The sequence below is a fragment of the Helianthus annuus genome, chromosome 2 (assembly GCF_002127325.2).
Source record: "Helianthus annuus cultivar XRQ/B chromosome 2, HanXRQr2.0-SUNRISE, whole genome shotgun sequence".
Taxonomy (NCBI): Eukaryota; Viridiplantae; Streptophyta; class Magnoliopsida; order Asterales; family Asteraceae; genus Helianthus; species Helianthus annuus.
In genome coordinates, this window is record NC_035434.2 from 38,278,314 (window position 1) to 38,305,798 (window position 27,485).

General features: G+C 35.6%; 1 long non-coding RNA gene across 1 annotated transcript; it reads right to left on the reverse strand.

Annotated features, from left to right (window-relative positions):
* Window positions 1–223: 223 nt before the first annotated feature.
* Window positions 224–2,501, reverse strand: LOC110880771. The gene is made up of 3 exons (XR_002559451.2): window positions 2,110–2,501; window positions 1,077–1,126; window positions 224–358 (listed from the first exon to the last, which is right to left on the reverse strand). It is a non-coding gene; the product is annotated as an uncharacterized LOC110880771 (long non-coding RNA).
* Between the last annotated feature and the right edge of the window lie 24,984 nt (window positions 2,502–27,485).

The window sequence follows — 27,485 nt, forward strand, 5'->3', positions numbered from 1 at the left end:
AGGAAACTGACTTTTCAAATGATGATAGCCGTCGTGGTTCAGATCGTGGATCGGAAAGTTCTTCTGCAAAACATGAAAATCGTCAGAAAACCCATGCTGACCAACTCATGTAACTTTCCGAACACAAGAACAAGATCAACATTCTCTGGAGGTTCTTTGTAACACCCCAGCCCGGTTCTGGGCTGACGTGTCACTATTACAGAATCAGATACAAAAGGGGCTTATTTTATTAATATCCAAACGAGTTTACAAAAGATTTATTCCTGATAATTTATTTCATACATTATTAAAACTACCCCACTAAGTTTCCAACTTTTTATTTTAGCTCTCTTCACACTTTCCCGCCATCCCTGCTAACCTGTAGAAAAGAAAAAAAATATGCGAAGGAGCAAAATGCCACGAGCGGATAATGATAGCAATGAATAATGAAAATGAAAGAATAGATAATAATGCAATTGTAACTACATGATAGAATTCAATAACTTTACTATGTTATAAGAAATACCCATTGAGCCCGGTATATATGTGTAATAAACAGAACAGGCTAGCTAGTCCTGAACCGATGTGCGATGGCGTATGGGCATCATACAAACCATCCACCAGAAATAATAATATCCTAGGATCGATCCATACGCCTCGAAAAATACATAGCCGGCACTCCGTAGAGTTCAGAACAGGCGAGACGCTGTGATTTAGGCTCACCGTCACAGTCGGTGCCACGCCATTGATGCCGCAATGACATGCTTGCTATCACCCCCACAAGTAGGGGCGTGCTCGGGTATCAGAGTACAGAGGGTAAACATATAATATTTTTATATTTCTCCATAATCCGGTATAACAGGTCAGCCATATTATCAGTAGGATGCGATAATTAGTACAATTTAATAAAGATAATATCGCATGTAATATGGTTCCAAAGTTGTGTTCAGGATCAGAAAGGATTAGACAAGTAAATGTAATGGATATTAATCAAACGGGTACAACTTAATTAATTCATAATACGAAGCTTGAAATGAAGATTAACGAACAAAGTTGAAAACCCATACTATACAGATAGTAAAGGAAGGAATCCGCACCTTAAACCTTTCAAATTGACGTTGATTTGTTCACGAGTGTTCGTAACGATCTACATACAAATTATTTTTAGTTTAGAATTTTTGTTTGTTTTCTTAATATACGTTCCTTAAATAAATATTTGATTAGTAATGTCATATTAAATTGTGTTCGTGAAAGATTACTAATTTATTATTATTATTATTATTTTTATTATTATTATTATTATTATTATTATTTTAAAGTTAACTTTATCTAACTTGTATGAAATCAAATGTAATTTGAAAACTAGTGCTTTATTTATTTGTTATATTAAAATATGGTAAATAAGACTAACTATTTCATGTTTAACCTTTACATGAAGACTTTACTTCATCACCCATACATATGTATCTAAGTTAGTGGTAAATGAAACTAAATTTATATATATATATATATATATATATATATATATATATATATATATATATATATATATATATATAAATCATACGTTAGATCCAGTTTTCTTTGATTTGGAAGTTAGTTATTGATTTATAATATTTTGTTTATATAGAAGAATATCCAATTAGTAATGCTTGTATAATTTATTTACAAAAACTAACTAAAATTTATTTTTCTAATAAAATATCTTTTAACAAGTTATAAAACATAACTCATTTCTTTTATAAATTTAGGATATACATAATATACTTTATTCTACATATAGTTGTTAGTATTACAAAGTTTGACACTTCAAAATTTTGATTCTATATACTGGCTAAATAGTAATAAGAATATAATATACATAAAACATATGGCCTAAATTTGAAGTATCAGATAGATAAATGAAGCCTTTATGAAAACAATAAAGTATTACTAGAAATTAATTAAATAGCCATGACCCCACTTAAATGAATTTCTTATTTATTTTATGAAGTTACCAACTCTATCTTCCTTCTTTTTGTTTTAAACCAGTTCGTCAGAGCTTCCATTTTAGTGGAAATCAATTGGAGTAACTAGTATATACAACTAACTATATATTGATAAACATGAAATCTTAATTGTTTTTAATACCTTTCTGGAGTAGAATAGAGCTTGGTCGATGCTACAGAGGTTGCCGGAGAACGAGTAGGTTGGCCGGAAAACTGTGTTGGGTGTCACGAGAGGTTTCCGAACGTAAAGACGTGATCAAAAGGTGAGGATAGGTAACATGATTTACTTGTTTGGTGTTTTGGGTTTGTTTTTGGTTTGTCGGAAAAACAACGAATCTTCACCGGAATAATACGATTTTAACATGAGAGAATTTTGGCAACGAGAGAAGTTTTCAAAGGATATGATAAGATGGTTAAGAGGTTTAGAGATCAGATTTTATAGTCGAGGTTATGTAAATTGAAGATGGTTTTGCCGGTGAAAAATGAGAGACTAGAGCGGACAGGTGACGGTAATTCTTCAGCTTCGTGGCTATTTTCTACAAGTCTTCCATGTAACCTGGAATACTGGACACGTACGTAGATGATTCATAATTCCTAGCTTGCTGAAAAAGGTTCTCAATATTTATCCTTTATCGTTTTTTTTCATAAAGATGTTTATATAACTTTCATCTATTATTAAAATAATCTATTTTATTAATATTATCTTTTATGTATTTGTTTATTGATATTATTTATTTATTATTTTTTTTATAATATTTGTTTACTATTTTTTTTGTAGGGTATTTCATTCTTACACCACAATGTTAGACCTCATGCTCAAAATTGTTACGTTGATAACCGAAATGTTTCACCAGCTAGATTTCATGGTCAAAGACAACATTTGGGTTACCAACAACGACATGCTTTTCATGATAATAAGCAACCAAGATTTGATAGAAGTTTTAGACCTCAACACAGTTAAAACTTTGGATATCAAAACTTCGGTAATCGTTTTAGTGGAAATTCTGGGTAAAATAACCGTCCTCAAACTCCGCACGATCCTCGATTTGCAGGTGGACATTCTAACAATTACAGAGGTGGAAATGTTAGAAACAACAATGAAAATGGTTATTTCAAGGAATTTTTGTTTGTTGATGAATTTGGATGACCCAAGACCGTCACGACTTGGGTCCCATATTCTAACTGATTTCCTGTTTGTGAATGCAGGAACAGCTGAAGAGGGCTATTCATATTTTGTATATCGATAGTGGCTCTTCCAAGCATATGACGGGAAACAAAGAACTGTTATCAAATTTGAAATATATTTGAGGTGTTTATGTTAACTTTGCAGGTGAAAAGGGTGATTACATCACAGGTGAAGGTTCTATGTTAAACGGCAAGATCACCTTGCACAAGGTGAACTATGTTGAAGAACTGAAGCACAAGTTGCTACCAGTATCTCAGATCTGTGATAGCAAGTATACAATGCATTTCATGGATAAGGCTTGTTTCGTTCTTAAGCCGGGATTTGTAATCCCTAAAGATTGGATCGTAATGATAGATCTGGGAGTGAACAACACCTATGTGATGGACATGCATCCGGTTGTGAACTCCTCTAGTCCGGCAACATGTTTACTTTCAAAGGCAACCGAAGATCAATCTTTCCTATGGCATCGAAGGATGGGCCATGTGCATTTACGCAAAATGAATCACTTGATAAAGAACAAGTTGGTGTTGAGTGTTCCTTTACATAGTTTTAACATGCACAGTAAATGTAAATTCTGTGAGAAAGGGAAAATTAAACGTAAACCTCATAAGCCTAAACACATAAACTCTATCCGACAACCATTAGAGCTGCTTCACATGGATTTGTTTGGTCCGATCCATGTAACTAGCATTGGTGGTATGTCTTACTATTTGGTTGTCACGTATGATTTTTCAAGATATTCGTCGATATTTTTCTTAAAATCGAAAGATCAAACTTTCGGGACTTTGAAAGATTTATTTAAACAATTAGAGAAAAATTACTCATTACCTATCAAAAGAATCAGAAGTGATAACGAAACTGAATTTAAAAATCAAAATGTGGATGGGTTATGTCGTGATATGGTTATTGTTCATCAGTTTAGCGCTCCTTATGTTCCTCAACAGAACGGAGTTGCTGAAAGGAAGAATAGGACCCTTATCGAGGCTGCAAGAACACTTCTCTCAGAATCCTAATTGCCCGTGTTCTTTTGGGCCGAAGCTGTAAACACTGCATGCTATGTGCTAAATTGTGTGCTTACAGTGAAACGGGAACTTGTTATGAATTTCTTAAGAAAAAGAAACCAAATTTGAAAGGTTTCCAGCCTTTTGGGATTAAGTGTATGATTCGTCGGACATTGGATACTCCTAACTTTGGGGAGATAGGAGAAATTGGTTTCTTCCTAGGTTACGATCTAGGCTCTCCGAACAAACAAGTATACAATGTCAAGAAACGGATGGTGGAAGTAGTCTTTCATATAACTCCTTTGAGTTACGATCCCCCACCATCTGAGTTCGGTCCCAAAACTTGTTACCAATATGACAAGTTGTTTGATTCTTTTGCTTTACCTGATCTAACAGATGATGAGACTGAACTAGTGTACTCACACTTGATCGACAAAGATGAAGTGGATGTAGGTTGGCTTACCAGCATTCCAACAAATGTCTCTTCAAATGGTGATTCAGGAGTAAACGTTGCCAGCAGATCAAACGTAAATGATGGTGGTGCTACTCAAACCTCCAATGATGCAGATTCAAGCAATTCCGATGATGACGTCGAAGTTGCTCCAACTTCAAATGGTGATCTTTATGTTGATTTTTCAACTTATCCAAATGTTGGTACGACGTCTAGAAATGTTCAAGCATCTTGTAACGCATCTGTTGAGGGGGAGATCCAATCAAATTTGGGTACAAATCTGTAAGTTCGAGCTACTCGTGTCACTCAGACAAATAGGAATCATCCTATTGATATTGTAATCGGAGATCCGAGTGGAGGAATCATGACTCGAAGTAGAAGTCTTAATGATATGCAGTGTTTGTTCATAGAAATCAAAGAGAAAGAGATCTATAGCTTACGCCTGCACGAGTGCTTTATTTCACAGATATAGCCGAAAAACTACAACATGGCACTTAAAGACAGCTCGTGGTGTGAAGCGATGCATGAGGAGCTGGCTCAGTTTGACAAGCTGAAGGTTTGGAACTTGGTAGATCTTCCTAAGGGCCAGCACGCTATCAATATGAAATGGGTTTTTAAATGTAAAAAGGACGATAAAGGCGTAGTCGTCAGGAATAAAGCTCGTTTGGTGGTGCAAGGGTTCAATCAGGAAGAAGGGATTGACTAAACGGATGTTTATGTGCATGTAGCTCAACTTGAAGCAATTCATTTGTTCCTAGCCTTTGTTGTTCATATGTGTATTTAAGTCTATCAGTTAGCCATCAAAAGTGCATTCCTATGGGAAGTTTCAAGAAATTGTGTATGTTTCCCAGCCGCCGGGTTTTGAAGCTCCAGATGGTCGAAGAAAGTGTACTTGCTGGACAAAGCTTTATACGGCCTTCATTAGGCTCCTCGTGCCTGGTACGAGACGCTGTCAAAGCATTTGTTGGCAAACAGATTCACTCGTGGTGCAATAGATTCCACTCTCTTCATCTTAAAGAAAGGGGGAGATTTCTTGATTGTGCAAATATATGTTGATGACATTATTTTTGGTTCTTCAAATGAAGAGCTTTGTCGGGAATTCGAACAAGTTATTAAATCGAAGTTTGAGATGAGTGCAATGGATGAGCTGAAGTTCTTCCTCGGGTTGCAAGTGGATCAGGAAGTAAATGGCATTTATATTCATCAGACAAAGTACATCCACGAGATCCTCAAGCGATTCAACATGGAAGACAGTTTGCCTTACGAAACTCCATTGCTTACCAATAATTAGCTGTCAGATGAAAAGGAAAAAGACCCTGAATTGGATTCCTTCGGTTTATCGTGCAATGATTGGGTCTTTAGTATATCTTACTGCATCTCGACCCGATATAATGTTTTCGGTATGTTTATGTGCTAGGTACCAAGCCACTCCGAGAGAATCACATTTAAAAGCCGTCAAACGAAATTTCCGCTATCTTAAAGGCAACCCAAGACTTGGATTGTGGTATCTAATCGAGGGAGGCTTAGATTTGATAGCATATGCGGATGCGGATTTTGGCGGGTGCCGATCAACAGGAAATCAACCTCTGCTAGTGCCCAACTGCTTGGAAGCCGTCTGATATCCTGGAAATGCAAAAGCAACTTTTAGTGTCCCTGTCCACATGTGAAGCAGAATACATCTCAGCTTCGAGCTGTTGTGCTCAAGTCTTGTGGATACAACAACAATTGCGGGATTACGGTTTGAATTATACACAAATTCCCATCATGGTAGATAATAATTCAGCTATTTCAATAACAAATAACCCAGTACACCATTCACGCACTAAACATATAGATGTTAGGCATCATTTTAATCGTGATTGTGCTGAAAAATGTTTAACTGATGTACTTTTAGTTGACACCCTAGACAACTATGCAGACCTGTTTACAAAGACATTCGATCGGACGAAGTTTGAGAACTTACTCCGAATGATCGGGATGATAAACCCTGAGTAGGATGGTTGCATTAGCCCTCATGGAAACTTTATTTTCCGTTTCTTTGTACAGGTTACTGCTTTTCATTAAACACAAAAATCCAAAAAGATTTTACTTAGTTGTAGGATATTTTAGAAAAATCCAAAAACATTAGAAAATGAAATTAAGGAACGTTGACTGTGAGAAGAAATGATAGTACATTGGCAGTCTTATCTCTTATAGTGTATCTTATAAAATTAAACCTAAACTGTTGACAACTTCATTAAATGTTGTAACGTTAGGTTTTACGCGTTAATAAGAACCTGTTTTTGGTAAATAAAGATAACGAATTGCATAACTTATGTGTAACATCTCTAGGATATATGGTCTTGGTACCATAATTTCGTTTGAGAGATTACCAAAATTCTGAGATACTAGGTCTTATATCTGATTATTATCTGGGTTTTATACTTGGTCTTCTGATTTTGCGTCAGCAATGGCCTAGACCTCGTATAATACTTTGCCAAGCGTTTCGTTTGTGCAAACCCTCCAGGTGGATTTCTTTTCTGCCTAACAGTGATCACCGGATGATCTGTTCAAAGCTTGTCACCACCGGGTGAACAGCTGAAATATATATGTTACCACCGGGTACATAAAACTGAAAAATCCCAAAATGCAGCAAAAGATACCAAACCGTCGGTATACTACCTAAAGTCGAGCCTTCATCTCTCTGTCGGTGCGATGTCACTAACCTGAGCTCTCAAGGTTTTACAATTTTAGCCGGATACAGATAATAGTTGGATATACTCACCTGTAAGATGTAATTTTTGGTAGTCTTGATACGAGAGTATATTCTGAGGCGGGGAACACAGTTATATCAGTTAAAAAGACACTTAATTGCATATCTCGAAAACAGTGTTCGATTTACGTGCTAAAGCTTAAGTGGACAAATATATCGTTAAACATCTTGAATTGTCAACTATCAGATACTCATATTTAGGCATATTAAGTTATCAATAAAATGTTAACTCAATTTGTTATATAATATGGATGGGTTCATGATATCAGGTTGTCAACTATCAGGTTGAAGGTTGAACCGTTTTGACTGTGAAATATCCAAACCGAGTCCTAACCTATGGGTTGAAATGAGTCCAAACCAGTTTGGCTATAGATCAGGTTCAAACCAATTTCGTGTAGCATAGGGTTGTCGGGTTCAGTTTCTAACCCGGTTTAGGAAAATAATAAGCACATTTGTTGGTCTCTTGAAAAAAGGACATAACTTAAAACACGATTATAGTTATTGTTGGTTCGTTAAAAAAGAACATAACTTAAATCATGATTAGAGTTACGAATCCACAATATACGGAGGAAAATGAAAAACAAGAACGGACAAAATGTGACTCGTGAATCAAATTTCCTTAATCTGGAACCTCCTTTCCGTATTTTCTCCAATTTTTATGATTTAATTTATCCATTTCAGATTCTAAAAACGCGTAATCACAAATTTTATTATTCAGTCATTTTTTTATCATGTAATTTAAATCTAGACTTTTATATTTTACTTCCCAAGATCTGACTATTTCCTGGGGAAAAAATAGAATTCCATAAAAAATTGATTTGATGCGATAGTTCTACTCATCCGTAAAAGTAGTTCCTTAAAGATAATAAGTCGATGATCAAGAAAATGAGGCAAAAGAATTTAATTATGATAGAATTAGTACGAAGAAAAATCATGTGTTATTAGCATTTAACAACCATGAGATTAACTTTTTAAAATAATTATGCATTCAATTTTAACTTATTATATTGAAGGACGGATGACACAAAAATATAAAGTATAGCAAATTTAGTCTAAGTCTTTCCATATGTGACATGTCATCTAATAAATGTATGGAATTACCATATTAGCCTTTTCACATATACCCCTTCAAAAGTGGTTCGGTCAATAGTGGCACTCAATATAGTTATAAAAGAGAAAGAAGTTTAGGGAATGTATGATAAACCTAGTAAGTGTTAGAACTAGAATAAAATATTAGCGGGATCCTAATTTTTTTATTATACATTATATAATTTTTTTACAGTCTATTTATACAATCAAATACACAATAACAACAAAAATTAGTAATTAAACCTTAACCTAAAATTCAATTTCGTTCCTTTTGTGTTAGAATACCTTTGCTCAGGCGGTGATTTAACTTGAAACTTTTAACTACTTTATCCTAATAATCATTAGTTAGTTAGTGTATTCACCGATAATTTCTTTTCTCTGATAATCCGCCTTTGTCTCTACCCTTTTTTGTTATTATTTTATTGGTATTTAAGAATCTTAATAAAAACTTTAATGTTTGACTACAATTCTAATTTTTTTACAAATAAATCCTAATAAAAACAAATTTATAAAGATATCGTTAATAAAATTAAATTATAAACAAAAATTTACTATAAGATATACATATCAAGAAACGATAAATAAACTCGATATATGAAATTTGCTTTGACTAACCAATGTGTTGTCAGAACTTTACTGTGCTAGCTTTTTAAATTGAAAAGAGAAATATATAATTAAAATATGTCATCTTCTTCTTCTTTCTCTTGTTAACCATGTTAACCAGAGCTTCTCACCCAAAAAATTATCCACCCTCTTGTTATTCATCTTTTGATCTATCTTTCACTTTTCTATTCTCTTGTGGTTTTGCGGATGTGCTTAGGGGTATCCTAATAAAGGTTATCTGATACATAAAAAACGGGTTAAATACTAATATACTTCGTCAAGAAAGTTGAGGGGTATCCCGGGCAACCCCTGGTATAGCCTTTAGATCCACCCCTGACCCTAGTATAGTATATTTAAGTTCATTAAAGTTTAGGGAATGTATAATAACTGAGTTATCAGTATAGTATAGTACTGCCACTCGGTATAGTCACTAAAGAAGAGAAAAAGTAACTTTCTTAAAGTTGGGAGGCTGCGTGAAAACTTTATTAAAGTGCAGGGTGTAAAAAAAAACTACTACATCCCAAAACAAGAAAACAGTTAGATGAGTCACCCCTACTCCATTCAGCTGCACAAACTGACCCAAAAAATAAACCTGGACTATATATGTATGTACAACCTCTCAAGGCCCAGGTGGCATCATGAGGGACGCTATACGACTACGCGCCCTACAGATTTTCATCTAATATTAAGAATTCTAGACATTTTAGTAGGTGTGTATCATGGTACTATAATGTAGTTAAATGTCACCACCATAACAAAAAAAACATGGAATCCTCGGCATCTTCATCCAGCATTTTTAGCTTGGGGACTGGTATGCTTCCTATGGAAGTGATGTTTTCCTTTCCGGTAGGAGTTTATTTATATCTTCAAGTTTTATAAGCTGGGCAATTTGTCGGGCAGCTAGATGAGCGTAAAAAACGGATGCCACTACAAAATAAATTATTTTAAGAGTAAACTGCCATTTTGGTCCCTATGGTTTGAGTATTTTTGCCATTTTAGTCCAAATCTCAAATTTTTTACATCTGGGTCCCTGTGGTTTGCATTTTGTTGCCATTTTAGTACAAAATCCAAAAACCCTTTATTTTGACTGTTGAAAACTGATTATTTTGTCCTTTAGTGCAGGGGCATTTTGGTCATTTTTTAAATTTAATTTGTTGTAAATTCATTTAAAACCCAGATCAACTCTCTCTCTCTCTATCTCTATAGCACCACCACCGCCGCCGCCTCCTCCCTCTCTCTCTTCTCTCTCTCTATAGCACCACCACCGCCACCTCCTCCCCCTTCTCGCCACCGCCACTCCGGTGTCGTCCCATCCAACAGTCACACCCACACCTCCTTCCTTGTTTACCAACGACAGCATCTTCAACCTGATTTAACCTGATCATCATCATCTTCAACCTCATCATCTTCAACCTGATTTAACCTGTATCCATTCAAAACCCCCTGATTTAACCTGTATCCATTCAAAACCCCCAATCATGGCTGAACAAGAATATGCACCAGAAGGAACCATTCAAAACCCCCAATCTGATTGAAACCCCAATCTAATAATAACCATAAAAGATCTGAAATTTTAAAATCCAACCCCATCTTTAAAACCCCCCAATTTAAAATCCAAGAACACCATCTTTAAAACCCCCCCAATCTGATTGATCGAAACCATACCCTCATCCACCTCAAAAAATTCTTCTGGATAGAGGGTTTGTGTGCCGGATTTAAGGTTGTAAAAATAAAACAAACCGAGGTGCGGTTGTCAGATTTCAGGTTGTTGAGAGTGGTGGTTGTTGGTTGCGGTGAAGGTTTGTCTTCAACGTATAACCAAACCCAAACCCTAAATCGAAACAGCCTCCACCAAAAAAAAACTTATCCTGATAATGAATGGAGATAATGTACGTAGGTCGAAGAAATCGAAGAAGATGAAGGTGGTTCGACGTAGGTGATGACAGTTGAAGTGGTGGACGCCGGTGAAGATGACCGGTGTAGCGATGGTTACCGGAGGTGGAGGTGGACGATGACGGTGAACGGCGGATGAAGAAGATGAACGGAGATGTGGCCGGAGACGAACGGCGAAGTTGAGTGACGTGAGAGCGATTGTGATGGTTTTTCGGAGGTTGAAGATGTGTTGCAGGTTCCGGTGATTATCAAAGACGATGCTTGTCACCGGTGATGAACAGTGGTGAATGGATGGTTGAACAGTGAACGACGGAGATGGACATAGATGATGATGAATCTGAGAGAGAACATGGTCTTTGTGTGCTGCTGGACTTGAGAAATGTGTGTTAGGGTTTTTCTATCTAGTGACATTAAATAGAAAAAGATTTAAAAAAATGACCAAAATGCCCCTGCACTAAAGGACAAAATGATCAGTTTTCAACAGTCAAAAATCAGAGATTTTGAGTTTTGGACTAAAATGGCAACAAAATGCAAACCACAGGGACCCAGATGTAAAAAGTTTGAGATTTGGATTAAAATGGCAAAAGTGCCCAAACCACAGGGACCAAAATGGCAGTTTACTCTTATTTTAATTTCAACAACAATCATAACTTTTTGAATAAAATGATTTAGGTAGTTTTATTTTATGCGTTAGAAACTTTTTGATTTATAAATATACGATCTGAAACTGTGGACCTTATTAGGCTAGATGCAAGACTCAAGAGGTGTTGTAGACGAAGAAAGTACCTATTGAAGTCGCAATGTTGATGACATTTGGAAATAGTAACAATAAAACTATATTTTTATAGTTTGGAACGACATGTCATGCAATTTTCAGAAAATGACCAATATAGTTATTGAATTCTTTATGCTTTTGAGCTAAAAAAGATTTAATTAACAAAAATGCCCAAAGTAAATAATAAGGGCCACCTTTTAATATCAAAAAGAATTGCCTGAACTATTATGTTTTCTGAAAACCACATGACTTAAATTAACATAAACCTACTTTAAATACTCACACATATGAAAGGATAAGGATTAATTTTTGCAGGGCGTATGGAGAGAATCCAATTTAACTCCATTAATGTTTCAAAATCTTAAACGTTCTGTCCTTTCGGCCAAACCAAATTAGTTTTTTTGGTTAAATCTGCTCACCAAAGGGTATTTTTGTCTTTTTACCTATATATTTAATATTATTATTTACCTATAATAAAAAGACAAAATATTATTACTCTCTGTCTCTCTTTCTATCTACAACTCTCTCTCTAGCTCTCTAGCTCTCTACCACTCCCTCTCTCTCTAGCACGATCAACCACCAACTCAAGCACCATCCTCCACCTCCCACCACCCACAACCTTCACCAACACCACTCACCCATTTGGGGAATAATAATTTTGAAAATGTGGAAGTTGAATCTTCTAAAGATGAAGAGTTTGAAGACAAGACAGCCAAGTTGGAATTAGATGTTTCAAATCATGCACATTACACTATTCAATCCGTGATCATTGAAGATCATTAAAACAGACTCTAAAACGAAGATCCAATCGGTTCTCAATGAGTTTATTTGGATCCAAATTTAAACAATATTTAAACAATGTTATAAAACATCAATGGCATATTTAAGGTTTTGAAAACCGTTACCTATACCTGATAAAGAAAAAATGATTGATATCCTTCTCCACCTCTTTTGATTTGACCTTCAACAGAGTAACAATTGTGAGATATGCATCAGAAAACTAACAGTCACAGATTTTGAGTCCTTCGCCACTTCACTGTCACGAAAAACCATGACACCGGCGGCTTTGGTCATGGTTTGCTCCTTCAACAGTGTTTGAGGCAAAGACACGCCTTTGGTCGCCATCGGTTGCTACTATCAATGTGAAGACCCAACGGATTCCCCCATCCCAAAGAGAATCCCCTGGTGCCAATAATGGTTTCGATTCAAGGTTTTTGCCAAAGAAGAAAAAGATGTAGTTATGTGTGGCTGTGTGCTTTAGGGTTTGAGATATTAAAACACTTCTTGCCTGAAGAGCGGAAGATGATGAATCGTTTAATAAAGACATTCAACGGTAACTAACTGCTTATTAATTTCCACAACCCCTTTAGTGTCTTTGAACTTGCAGTCGTGTACATCCAATGTCGACCTTCAACTAATGATAGGGAAGAATAAGGGTAGTAATGGAAGAAATTGGTAAAAAAAATTATGCATTTGGACTTGGCTTCTAGTATGCCCTCTGGTCTGTGCGAAGCGTGATATGTATTTATTGATATTTTGAGCCCATTTTACGCATTCGTCAAGTTTTAAATTTATAAAACATGATATTCTACTAATACTAAACACACACTTGGGCAAGTGCACTCATCGTAAGCGTAGTATAGCGTTGGTAAGATACCGAAGTCGTCCAAGGACACAAGAGCTTTTAGTACCGGTTTATCCTCAACGTCTAATCAATCTAAATTTTTGGAAAAGTTTTGAAACATAAAAATAAAACTAAAAATGAAAAGATAAATAAAATAAGAACAGATAGACAAGATAGAATCACTTGGATCCGACTCGTATTTAATGTATCCTTTGATGATTTTCGCACTTTTGAACTTTTTAAGAGATTATCTTAGTTATAGTAGTAGGCCCCTCTTTTGAAGGTGACGTTACCCTCAACCCAGTGGTTTGAGTCAGCAGGGATACAATCCCAAAGGGTCGGAATATTGAAAGATAATTAAGTAAGTTATTGATGCGAAAAGTGGTAGGCCCCTCTTATGAAGGTGACGTTACTCTCGGCTAAGTGGTTTGAGTCAGCAAGGATACAATCCCAAGAAGCCGGTTTAAAGTATTAATAGTAGTTTACATATCAGGGGTTCAAGCTATTTTGCACCCCCTCCATCCAATACCAATGGGTATTGAAGGAGGTCCTAGTAAGCTTAAACCAGGTCCTTGCTGGATCTATACTCTGAACAAGGCAAGAACCTTACCAAACCATTCCCCTAACCCCCTACCAGGTAGTCAACATGCCTTTATATAAACTTTAAAAATATGAATGATGCAATCTTTCACTTTATATAGACAGTAAAGTAACTTCAAGACACCACGGAAAAATGATAACAAAAATTCACCTTCAACATAAGAAACTAGTTATTAAAGTCATTAATACAAACCCAAACAAAAAGTGCCAAAGATTAAAAATCAAAAGTAATATAATAAAGGCTTGTCTTCACCAAGTGATGTAAGAGGCTTAACCAAACATGGCCTTTGATTGGCAAGAACCCTTATAATCAATCTTGGATCCCAAGACTACTACACACTCTAAAGATGTATGATGGATGATGGTGGTGGGTGTTGGTGTTGTAGTGGTGGTGGAGTGGTGGCAAAGTCGGAGAGTAGTGGTTTGCCGAGGGATGCCTTTGAAGTGAACCAAGCACCCCTATTTATAGCCTGCACAGAGCTCTGGCCACCGCCCCGTGTCTGGCGGGCATGCCCCCGTGGCCAGCCTTTTCTCTTCCTTCATTAATTGCAAGTGTCAGCAGAGGGCCCCACACGGCCCCCTGTCTCCTGGGCACGACCCCGTGGTCAACTCGTATCTGTACTATCAAGATTTTTCAAGATTCTGCATATCTTTGCGTTGACCACGCCCTGTGCTGAGCTGGGCACGCCCCCGCGGTGGGCGTGGAAGCTTCTACAGGTTTGTCTTTTGTGCAGGGCTCTGACCACGCCCCATGCCTAGCTGGGCACGACCCCGTGGTCAGGCTTCTGTTGCCTTGTTTTTGCTTTGGGAATGCTACCGAGGGGTCGGGCATGTCACGTTTATTCCTTCTTTTGGTATTTATGTTGATTTTGGCTGCTTATTTGCTCCTTTTGTTCGTTCAAGCTCGTTTGGTCCTGTAAATTTAAAAGGAAGAAAGAAACAAGCTTTTTCCAACATTAGTACTAAAAAGGGTTAGTTTTATGCCTCAGTTGATGTAATTTATATGTTGCATTTTGCACACATCAAATACCCCCACACTTGAATCTTTGCTTGTCCTCAAGCAAATCTCTTTAATATGTGGCTTTACACACTCAAATTGAGTGTCGGGAATCCAAGATCTTCATGGAGTTTTATTTTTATTATATTTAGAATCATATTCGTCATGATTTATTTGGAACATTTTATAAGAAAAAGTATTTATTTGGGCATAACATGCCTCTTTAAAATTTCATTAATGTACAAGTTCACATACCTCACGGGAGATCACTCAACACTTGGCCGAAGATGTATTTTTGTGAAACACTTTAGACCAGCATGGAACTTACTACTACCATATGCTTGCCAAGCGATCCATCCTCCTCCTTTTTAACTATAAACCTTCGTAAATATCAAGAGGACTTGGGGAAAGGTTTGGCTTGGGCGAAGGGTAGGTGGTTTTGGTTAGTGGTTAGTTAAAATGGCGAAAAGCGTAAAAAGCGTCGGTCGTCGTAAAACTTTTTTGTTTTTATGACTTCTATTCAAACTAAGCACATTCAAACAAGATTTCTTCGAGAAACTTGTTTGTTTATTGCAAGACTTCCATTTTTTTCATGTCACAAGATAACCGACCTTTTTACTAAAATAAAAGGATTGAAAAGAAAAAGGTTTTGGTGGGCAATGGGTGTCTGTTTGTGGGTTTTGAAATGAAAAGGGTTTAGGCTCAAAGAGGTTAACTAGGGGGATTTTGGGTAGGTGATAAAAAAAATGAAAAATAATGGTGTTGAAAGGAAAATGGGTTAGTCCTAATTCCTCCATCATTTACTTACTTGGGTTCAAGTTGGTAAGGACCGGGAATGTATCGTCGTGGCAAATTCTAGAGTCATAAGAACCAAGCGGGTATTCACACAAGAAAAGAAAAATGAACATTTAGTTTAAAGATATATGCATGTATGCTCAATGAAGGCTCAAAATTCACTTGTTGTGGGAATGGGTTTATAATGTGATCAAGTATATATAATCAAATTTTAATTAGATTTGTCATGCCTTTTCATAATTTTCTTATTTGGTTCTTTTTTATCACGACGCTATTGGTTGTAAATTTCAAAAAATATAACCTTTTTAGACCTTGTTATTCCCGAATTAAACCAATACAAGTAAAAAAATGAAAATTTTTGAAAAAAATTTGGGGTGATTAGCGGTCCCAATAGAGTTTTGTGTAAGGCTTGTTATTAGGACTTTTAAGATTCAAGGTTTTAGCATCCCCCACACTTAAATTACATATTATCCTAAATGTGTCCAAAAAATAAGTTTTTAGGTTGATTCAGATGCGTAAAAGGTGTTGAAAAACAAGTTTTTCTGTTATTGGGCGTCTGGCCACGACCCCGTGTGGTCCGGGCACGGCCTCGTGGTCAGATTGCCAGTATCATAATTAAACAGAAGGCTGGCCACGGGGCGTGTTCAGCAAGCACGACCCATGGCCAGTTACCTGAACTAAGACTTTTTTCTGCAGAGCCTGGGCACGGGGCGTGTTGGGCTGAGCACGGCCCCGTGCTGAACTTGCTGTAATGCTGGAAGGCTTTGTTTTCGTGCATGGGGTGCGGTTTTAACGTTCCCTTGGTAATTGTCATCTTTTCTCGTTGGTTAAACCATTATAACATCATCCAAACACCATATATTAATTTAAACCATCATTCATTAAGATTGCGAAATACATAGTTCCTAAAAATTAAAATCACAAACTAGAAATTAAGAAAGATAGGTAGGTCCTACAATGAAAGAAATTTAAACCATGAAGAAGTACTATCCTAGATGTTTTCATGACAAGAACAACAAAAACCCGAAAAATGATTTTTTTCCAGTTGAATAAGGCTCCTAGAACTTCAACCCGGAGGGTGCTCCTTAAACATCATTGAGCCACTCCTCTATCTCCCGAGGGAGAAGGAAGACGGGCTCATTGTCCACAACCTCTTGTGGGGGAGGTGCGACATCCACCGAAACCTCGTGTAAAACGTCTAGAGGAGGCTCTAGAGGAATGTCATCCCATCTTGTTAGATTGACAACTTTTTACGCCAAGTTCCAATCTTCTTGTGGGAAGATTGGTTCCGTGGGTGGCATAGCAAGGATGTTCAACCTTTGGTGCAAAAGGTTGATCTCATGAAAGCTACTCTCCAGTCCTACCGTCAAATAGTTGATACGGTCAATGAAGAACTCTTCCACCGATGTCATTTATCAAGTGCTTCCCTTAGTGCACACACGTATCGGACAAGGGTAGCTTCTATCGACGGCCTTCTCTCCCTTCGACTGTTTCTCGAGTGAGCTGAAGATGTTACGCTATTCTGGCTCGACATTCAAAGAAAACAACACGAAAATTTCAAAAAGTATGAAATTGAGACCCCGGCCACGACCCCGTGTCCGCTGGGCACGACCCCGTGGTCATTCCTCTGCAGATTTTTGAACCAAGGAATTTCATTGTCTTAAATTATCTTTCTGAATTTTGAAACATTGCTGAACATAAATAACTTAAACAGTGTTGAAAAACTTATTTTTAATAAGATTCCTTGGTTAAAAACCTTGCAAATATTACAATAAAACTTGAAGTTATGGATGTTTCAAGCTTTAAGCTTTAATGGAGGTTGAGGAGTTTTGGAGAAGAAGGTAAGTGACAAAAGTGGCAAAGACAAGATGCTTGGTGAGAAACCTTCTTTCGAATATACCTTTTAAGGTATGTGTGAAGATCCCAGCAAATCTTGGTCTTTGGAATGGGTCCAAGTGTGCAGGAATCATGCTGACTTTATAGAAAATGATAGCACGCTGACCACGGCCCCGTGTCGGCTGTCGGGTGGACACAGCCCCGTGGTCAGACATTGTTCTGACACATTTTGTCCGTATTATGAGCACGGGGCGTGTTGGCCTGGACACGACCCCGTGGTCAGAATTAAGGTGGGCACAGGGCGTGTCGACCTGGACAAGGCCCCGTGGCTAGAGTATTTTATGAAGTGGCGTCATATTTTAAGGTTTTTATTCGGATCGGGTGGTTCCTTACTGGAGGGAACAACACCGAAGTGTCTAATGTACCTTAATTGCTCTTAATTTAAACAAGAACGCAAGAGGTTATCGGAAAGGGTAAAACCTAAAATAAATATCGGTGGGCGAAACCAACCTTTATTCCCCTTATCCGGGCTCTTGTTAAAGAATGTATATGTCGAATCGCTCAGGTCTATGAGCTCATCGGTGGGGGCCGATGGAGAGTCCTTCATGGCACAATCGACACAGGGACGACTATCGCTCATGTTCTCACAAGAGGTTGAGGTGCTTTCGGCATCGTCGATGTTGGTAAAATCCGAATGTGACCTCAACAATTCTCCTTGGTCGTTGTCTTGGGATGAATAACTTGTTTTCATCTCAAACTCTAATTCTTTTAATTTTTGGAGAATTATTTCTTCGAGTCGACATAACTCTTCGAAGGTTATGTCGTCTGAAAGAGATGGTTGAGGGCATTCAGGCGAGAGATAGTGATCGTTTTTACTTTCGCCCATCTTAAGGTTATTACAAGAAAACAATGGGTCTAAATAGTGGGAAGTACAATTTAGAAGGAAACATTCTAAATCTTTATGGAATCCACCACATATTTGACACCACTCACCGTAAGAGGAGCAAAAGTAAAAATAATCAATATCACTCATATTTTTGTCAGAAATTACCAACCGTCAAGATCTTACGGTTATGTTTTCAGCAACCAGGGGTTAGACATGGGGGCGTGTTTAGTGGGCATGGCCCCATAAAACAGGATTTTCAGTAACGATGTTTGGACACGGCGCCGTGTCTGGCTGAGCACGGTCCGTGCTGAAGTCTACAGAAACTGAAAATTTAGAAAAATCCTAAAAAAATAGAAAAATAAGTAAAAATAATTAGGCCGTTGATTTTAAACATTCTTAAAATCCTTGTGTCCCCGGCAACGGCACCAAAAACTTGGTGTGTGCGAAGCGTGATATGTTTTTATTGATTTTGAGCCCATTTTACGCATTAGTCAAGTTTTAAATTTATAAAACATGATATTCTACTAACACTAAACACACACTTGGGAAAGTGCACCAATCGTGAGCATAGTATAGCGTTGGTAAGATACCGAGGTCGTCCAAGGACACAAGAGCTTTTAGTGCCGGTTTATCCTCAAAGTCTAATCAATTTTAATTTTTGAGAATTGTTTTGAAACATAAAAATAAAACTAAAAATGAAACGATAAACAGATAGACAAGATAAAATCACTTGGATCCGACTCGTCTTTAATGTATCCTTTGATGATTTTCGCACTTTCGGACTTTTTAAGAGATTATGTTAGTTATAGTAGTAGGCCCCTCTTTTGAAGGTGACGTTACTCTCAACCCAGTGGTTTGAGTCAGCAGGGATACAATCCCAAAGGGTTAGAATATTAAAAGTTAATTAAGTAAGTTATTAATGCGAAAAGTGGTAGGCCCCTCTTTTGAAGGTGACGTTACCTTCGGCTAAGTGGTTTGAGTCAGCAAGGATACAGTCACAAAAAGCCGGTTTAACGTATTAATAGTTGTTTACATATGAGGGGTTCAAGCTATTCGCACCCCCGCCATCCAATACCAATGGGTATTGATGGAGGCCCTAGTTAGCTTGAACCAGGTCCTTGCAGGATCTATACACTGAACAAGGCAAGAACCTTACCAAACCATTCCCCTAACCCCTGATCAGGTAGTCAACATGCCTTTATATAGACCGTAAAAACATGAATGATGCAATCTTTTACTTTATATAGAGAGTAAAGTAACTTCAAGACACCACGGAAATATGATAAGAAAAATTCACCTTCAACACAAGAAACTAGTTATTAAAGTCATTAATACAAACCCAAATAAAAAGTGTCGAAAGATTAAAAATCAAAAGTAATACAATAAAGACTTGTCTTCACCAAGTGATGTAAGAGGCTTAACCAAACATGGCCTTTGATTGGCAAGAACCCTTATAATCAATCTTGGATCCCAAGACTACTACACACTCTGAAGATGTATGATGGATGATGGTGGTGGGTGTTGGTGTTTTAGTGGTGGTGGAGTGGTGGCAAAGTGGGAGAGTAGTGGTTTGCCAAGGGATGCCTTTGAAGTGAACCAAGCACCCCTATTTATAGCCTGCACAGAGCTCTGGCCACCGCCCCGTGTCCGGCGGGCACGCCCCTATGGCCAGCGTTTTCTCTTCCTTCATTAATTGCAAGTGTCAGCAGAGGGCCCCACACGCCCCCTGTCTACTGGGCACGGCCCCGTGGTTAACTCGTATCTGTACTATCAAGATTTATCAAGATTCTGCATATCTTTGCGTTGACCACGCCCTGTGCTGAGCTGGGCACGCCCCCGCGGTGGGCGTGGAAGCTTCTACAGGTTTGTCTTTTGTGCAGGGCTCTGACCACGCCCCATGCCCAGCTGGGCACGACCCCATGGTCAGGCTTCTGTTGCCTTGTTTTTGCTTTGGGGATGCTGCCGAGGGGTCGTGCATGTCACGTTTATTCCTTCTTTTGGTATTTATGTTGGTTTTGGCTGCTTATCTGCTCCTTTTGTTCGTTTAAGCTCGTTTGGTCCTGTAAATTCAAAAGGAAGAAAGAAACAAGCTTTTTCCAACATTAGTACTAAAAAAGGTTTAGCTGTATGTGATATAATTTATATGTTGCATTTTGCACACATCACCCTCTTAAATTGGAAATTAATTTAAGGTCATCCTTCCTCCTTAATAATGTATTATAGATATAGTGGAGAGTTCAAATAAGAAGAAATTTTTTGTAAGAATAAAAAAGAAGAAATTTCAACCAATAAGAATCTTTCATTTTACTTCATTTAATTTTGTATTTAATATTAGTGTAAGGGTATATTGGTAATCTTAGATAGATCATTAATTGGTAGTCTTCCTTTTTAATAGCTAACTACATTAAATTTGTAACTTATTTTCAAAAAAATATATTTTTCAAAGAACAAAAAAATTAATTTAAAGTGTAGGATGAATTACGAGGGGTGTAGGATGAATTACGAGCTGTGTAAGATAAGTTTCAATATGTGTAGGATAAATTTCAAAACGTGTAGGATAAATTTTGATGTGTGTAGGCAAAAAAATTTAGTGTTGAGGATGATAGGCTTTATGACTAATTAATTAGTCAAAAATAATAATAAATGAAATGAGAGAAAAAATATTTAATGTTTTACAATTGTACCTTTTGTTCTTTTTCTTCTCAATTTAATTTTCTTCTCAAATGAACCTCCCCCGATATATATATAGGGAGCCGCTAGAATGAGAACACCTCGAGTTGTAAGAACCGCGAGAACTACACCCCACGGAGCGCCGTTCGCCATGATTTTTTTTTTTTGCAAGTAGATGTGTATATTATAAACACAGCCGTAAAAAATCATGGCGAACGGCGCTCCGTGGGGTGTAGTTTTTTACACCACAGGTTTGGTGAAAAAAAGAAAAAAGAAAAAAAATTAAAAAACACCAAACTTGTGGTGTAAAAAACTACACCCCACGGAGCGCCGTTCGCCATGATTTTTTACGGCTGTGTTTATAATACACACATCTACTTGTAAAAAAAAATCATGGCGAACGGCGCTCCGTGGGGTGTAGTTCTCGCGGTTCTTACAACTCGGGGTGGTTCTCATTCTAGCAGCCCTCTATATATATATATAGGGTAGGGATCCTAAGAAAAGTCCACCCTATTTGAGAAACTTGAGAAGCATTCTGGACCACACATTTTCCTAACCTTCTCATAATATACACATATGTATAGTTTGAAATGGACTATATACATATATGTATATTAAATTATACACATATGTATATAGTCAATTCTAAACTATACATATGTGTATATTACGAAAAACTTAGGGAAAATGTGTGGTCCAGAATGCTTCTCAAGTTTCTCAATTAGCCAAGTGCTTCTCACATGATCCTAACCCTATATATATATATATATATATATATATACAGTGAAAGTGTAATGTACAATACGTCTTATCATACGAGCGTACGAGATTTGAAGATCGCACGTTATAAACTCAAATAGCAGTTTATATAAAAAATGTCGCATGGTGTATAAACTTCAAAATCGCATGTTGGTTATATAAAAAAAATCGCAATGTCATATAAAATAAGGAATCGCATGTTATAAAAAATACTTGCATGTTGAAACTCAATCTCGTACGCAGCGTACGTTAACAGAAATTATACGTTAACCAACCCATATATATATACATATATATATATATACATATATATATATATATATATATATATATATATATATATATATATATATATATATATATATATATAGGGTTAGGGTAAAATGAAAACTTATACGAGTTTTGAGAACTTAGAAAACTCGGTCTTACGAAAGGTTTTATCAATTTTTTTTTACCATCATAAAAAATCAACTTTTCTCAAGAAAAAAAAAACTATTTTTTTTTTTCATTTACGACAGCCCTAAATGCTGTAAAAAGTGATATAATGCTTATGTAATCAGGTTTTTACAGCTTCTGTAAGGGGCCGAAAAAACATCACTTCAAAAAATTTTTAATTTTTTTTTACGGCAATTTTTTCTAACATTTTAATCTAGTGGTGTGAAAAAATGGGGGCAAAACTCGCAGGAAGGCCGAGTTCTCTAAGTTTTAACAACTCGGAAGGGTTTTCCCTTGATCTTGCTCATATATATATATATATATGTAAATATTGAAATCCTTAACTACTTAAACATATTTAGTTGAAAAAAAAAAAGAAAAAAACCCTCATGTATTTACTCTAGTAGAGTAATTATGTGTAACTCTAGGGTAATCATAGTTACTCTACTAGTTTAAGTATATATTTTGTAGATTTTGTGACTAAAATACGTGTTTAATAAGAAAATAAGAAAAAAATTCAAAAAAATAAAAAAATTTATAATTCACTTCTCATGTTCAGCCCATTTGTATGTTAAGACTGATTTTTGTCGGAGCCTAACCCTATATATAATGACGGGGAAAAGAGAGTACAGTAGTTATCCAACCGTCTTATGTTTCATAGTCAAAGCAAAAGATATAAATTTTATGCAATTCTCGTATTTCTCAACTTAATATTAGTTAGATACGAATAGATCTTCAATGTATTAATACATATTTTATAATATAAACATTAACATTAACATAACAAATATATTTATGAACGATCTTGTAATATAATCCTTGTAAGCGCATAATCCATGGTTTTTAAAATCTATCAGAATTAATATTTTAATTTTACTTAGATGTTTATAAGAATTATATATAAAAAAAAACAAATTTAAGCCTAAATAAGCATATGAAAGACCAAATTGCCCATAAGACTTGCGGTGCGGTGCATTGGTGGTCATGGCAATGACGTAGGGTTGCATTAAAGTTATACCAAAATCAGGACGAAGTGACGATTATATACGTTTTATAGACACGTTGAATATGTTTTGTTCTTCCATAACTATTTTTGGAATGCTATACATGCATACAAACATCATATATGTAAAAAAAACACTAAAATGACGTATATATCAACAAACTTTACTACCCGAGAGACCTAGAAAGAAGAACATGCAGATCTTCAAATATAGTTCATCCTGTTGATGGTATTTACTACACTAAGGCTAGATCCGGACTAATCCTAGCCTATTCTTATGAAGGAAGGTAAGCATGAAGCAACGGCTAGATCCTCAAGAGATCTCGGGTGCATCTATAATAAACATTTTTGAAGGATTAAGCGTCAAATTATCCGTCCGGAATATACATTCCTCGCAAATCCTGAAAATTATGAAACATAACCTCATTTAAGTGTATTTATAATAAACATTTTTGAGGGATTAAACGATATACTGTCCGTCTTAAATACGTATTACCCGCAACTTTTAAAAATTATGAAACATACGTCATTCACTACTTCATGATCTCTACTCATAGCTGATGTGGCATTAATCACCATACGCCAATGTCCATCCATCTGCAAACACTACATGTTGTGTCAAATGGGACAAAGAGAATATTCCTTGTTGACATCTGGCCCAAGGCCCATCAGCTCATCTCCTTCCCCTGTAAATATCAATCTTCAACCATAGGTTTAAGCATCTGAATTCTCTCACTCTCACTTTTAACATACAGTGGTTTTATTCCCCTTAAAGCGATACTTATTCTCATGCCGAATGTTGGTTACGAGAAGAACCCCCACCCCTCATTCTCGTAACGAGCTCAGGTTGTTACTGTTTTGCATATCAGTTTATGAAGCGACATCTGTTGGAAATTTGGTTAATGAATATTTAGTGAATTATAATTTAATGAAATTATAATTATTAATAAACTCTTCATATGGTGAATTAAATACTAAACTCTTAAGTAGAGTTTTGATGTCTTTTAATTTAAGTCTTTATGTCTCAAATTAAGTCTCTAATTAAGTGAGACTTTTTACTCATCCTCAACTCTTGTATAATAATAGGCTATATGCCTCATATGAGAAGAAAAACATCTAGAAAAATACAAGAGAAGATATAAGAAAATTACATGAATATATGGAGAGTTATTGAAAAGAAAAAAATACTTAAAAACCCATGTGTTGGGTACTTAAAGAAATATGGTTTCTCTATTCGATTTCACCACCGTCACATCTTTATGTGTTCCATAAGTTCAAACACTACAATGATCCGCTGTAACCTCGGGCGCGTGGCCATCTTCGACAGTACAGACTGCTTCGGCTGTTGTACCCTGGGAGACAGATGTGTCGTCTTTGGTAGATGCATGAAATTTGTTTGAAGAGAAGCATGTTGAACACGTGCCTCAACCAAAATCGTCAACGTTTTAGTATGCTCTTTGTTACAGTCAAGGAGTATTTTTCAAGACTCAAGATGATGAATACTCGAGTCTAAGATGCTATCAAGTGCACGTGAAGGACCCACCAGAGATGCGGCTTGAATCAAGATTGGTATATATAATTATATTTTATATTCCTTTTATTTTGTTACTGCAACCGATATTGTACTATGATATTTCCTACGAATAACGAGAGTCTTGTTAATATATATTTTGTAATTATATTTTATAAAAGGTAAACCTAGTTCCTACAAACTTAAAACAGATTTAATGAGATTGTTGCTACAATCTCAAAACCTTTTTTATAAGGATTTTGGGTTCACAAAAGGATTTATAATAAAAAAAATAATTTTAAAGATTATGATCTTATAAATATTTTCTTTTATGAAATATGTATGTGGTACAACTTGTTGTGTTTGGATTTCTTGAGATTGAGTTATAATCTTAAATCATACCGTGGTACAAAAAAAAAATAGTTTTGGTTCAACCGTTTGGTTTTTTAAACGATTTTGGGAATCATTAATTTTTCTAACTTTTGTGTTATATCAGGTTTATTAGTGTAAACCATACGTGTTTTGTGAACGTTCAATTCCCTAACATGTGTGTTAGACCGGAATTATTTATGTAAGCCATACGTTTTTTGTAAACATTAAATTCTCTTAAGTAAAGTTTTTTATGTCTTTAAATAAGAGTTTTATATTACTTGATTAAAGTTTTAGGGTGGGGTTCGGCTACAAAGTCTATTTTTCTTACAAAGTGTACAAAGTCATAAAACACCACATTTTTAGCCATAAAACACAATCAAAACCCAAAAATAAGAGAGTGAATATCACTAAAACACAATATCCAAACCCTAACAGTCCACAAAAACAACAAACACACAATCGTAGAACTATGAGTATAAAACACAACATGATAATCAACATAAAACACACTAACGTTAGTCATTCGATAATTAAAACCTTATAATCCAAAACACAACACAAAACCCACAAATATGGCGGTTTAGTAATCTTCACTTTGTTATTTGTGGTTTTGAGTGTGTTTTATGGTTGACATTATGGTGTTTTATGACTTTTTACACTTTGAAGGAAAAATGGACTTTGTAGCCAACTCCCACCCTAGAGTTTTATGTCTCTAATTAAGTCTCTATTTAAAGTAGACTTTTCATCCACTCATGGACTGATATGAACAAATAAATCTTATAATTATTTTTGTAATCATTTGTCTTCTAACATGTGTGTTAGAAACGTTCATGAAACGCGTTAGTTTGGAAGCAATTTTTTAAATTGTTTAGTTTCTAACGTGTGTATTAGAAATGACTTATTTATTCGAACCATATATGTGTTTTTAGCATGTCAAATTAACATTTTTTGGAAATGTTAACATTTCTAACGTGCATGTCAGAATTTCTTTCATTTCAACATGATTGTTAAAAAATGGTTAAAATACAAATGCTTTGAAATGTTTTATGTAAACATTTTATATAAGTAATTTGTTGTAGCATTGATTTTAATGCTTTGTATGATTTAGAAATAAAAGGTCATATATTGAAGTTGATGTTTGATTGGCTTCAAGAAATAAATCACCATAAAGTGATGGTGTAATTGTGTGGGATTTATCACCAACTTTAATTTGTGATTTCTAAATCCATTTGAGTGAAATTTTAATTACTAATTAAAATCTTCATATGGTGAAACTCTTGAGTAGATTTTTAATGATGACATTTGATGAGTTTTATTAGATTTTAAGTCTATAATTATTGAGACCCTTAACTCTTCATATGGTGAAACTCTTGAGTAGAGTTTTAATGATGATATTTGATGAGTTTTATTAGAATTTAAGTCTATAATTATTGAGACTCTTAACTCTTCATATGGTGAAACTCTTGAATAGAGTTTTATTGATGACATTTGATGAGTTTAGTGATGACATTTAATGCTTTAATTTGGTCATGTTTTGTATATATAAAATGACTTAAATTTTTTAACACGTGTGTTAGAAAATATGTATCACGAATACGAGGTTAGAGATTGTTCATAATGAACAGAAATGTTTTATGTAAACATTTAATTGTCTATGTGTGCATTAAAAATGACGAGAAATTGTTTATTTTATAAACTATATCTTTGGAAAACGTTTTATGTAAACGTTCGATTCTATAATGTGCTTGTTATAACATTTTTTTCTAACAAGCGTGTAAGAAAATGTTATTTGGTGAAAACAACTTGGTGTTGTTGTGAACACATTTAATTGTTCAAGTTTACTACTTAAATGTAGTATTTGTAACAACTTGGTGTTGTTTTGAGCATAATTGTCCAAGTTTAAAGTTTCAAGATGAAATGGGGAACTTGTACTTACAAGTGCATGAAGTCTTATTGAGGGAGTACCTCAAGACATGCCATGGGACGATATTATTGAAAAGATTTCGGTCAGATTATAAAATGTTGAAGATAAAAGCACTTTGCTATTTGATGTCTACATATTGTCTATGCTCCCGTTTAAATTTCAAAAGTGATTGGCACTTATGATTTAGTATCCAATGTATTTTATTGTTTTGTGTTCAATATCTTCGGATAACACATGCAATTTTTTACAAATAAATAAATCACTAATGGTTGTGACGTATAAATTATTTTTGTGGAAAATAATTATAACGTCGGTTATACATTTTTTAAAAGAATATGGTTTTAAACGGATAGTACA